Here is a 1,086-nt window from a genome sequence, read left to right on the forward strand (position 1 = left end):
TGGAAAATAATGTGTTTTTTTAACCTTAAACCGCATAAACACATTTCATTACACCAAATACACAAAATAATGTTCTTTTTAGCAACATCATATGACCCCTTTAATGTTTTCAGCGTTACTCATAGTAACTGCATTTTTACTAGTAAAAATTCCATTAGAGAGTAATGTTGTCAAAAGTAGCGAGCACGATACCATTCGGGACTGAAATTTTTAAAAACTTCAATTTCCCGCTAACATCTGAGTGCTGTTGAAAAAACACTGGGTTAAAAATAACCCAATATGGGTTGTTTTTAACCCAAGGGCTGGGTAAATATAGGACAGAACACATTTGGGGTTAATTTTACCCAGCAAATTGGGTTGTTTATTTAATCCATCATAATGGGTTGATTCATTTTTATTATAATACAAGCTTATTTTCTACTTGAAATATATACATAAATACATAACATACATACATAGTATATACATGAAATAATGTTTACAGATGAACTTAAATCATTTAAACTTTTGTAACATACTCCACAACCACTGGTTTGCATGATAACTTCCTTTATTTTCCTTTATTTATAATTTTACAGCATTGTTCATCGTTTTTATGTAGGCTATACATATTGCCTATTTCAACTCGTTTAACAAACATTAGAAGTAAAAATTAAACATTAAACAGAACTTGTAATCAACCACTCTCTGTTATTCTGTTGCGTTTCACTCATCGCCGAAATACTGCAACCGCCTCCATAACCTGCCCACAAAAAAACAGCTCTGAGGAAATATTTTAACATCCAAAGTATTTGTATTCTGTATCTTGATGAATAAAATCGTTTATTTTATGTAAAACATTGGGCTTTTTCATCACGCGATAAGACTGAAGCGAGCGACACTCGTTTAGGTGATTCACACCACACGCCTCTATGTTGCTCTGCATAAAATTTAACAATATACAACACAGTAACGATTTTATATATATAAAAAAATGTACACAAACCTGTATTTTACAGAAGAAAGCCGCATTTATCAGCGGATCCGTCACTGTCAGAGGATCCCTAATATATCTGCACATAGACAGATCCGCTGGTAAGACATTTT

The sequence above is a fragment of the Sinocyclocheilus anshuiensis genome, unplaced genomic scaffold (genome assembly GCF_001515605.1).
Source record: "Sinocyclocheilus anshuiensis isolate Anshui unplaced genomic scaffold, SAMN03320099.WGS_v1.1 scaffold121, whole genome shotgun sequence".
Taxonomy (NCBI): Eukaryota; Metazoa; Chordata; class Actinopteri; order Cypriniformes; family Cyprinidae; genus Sinocyclocheilus; species Sinocyclocheilus anshuiensis.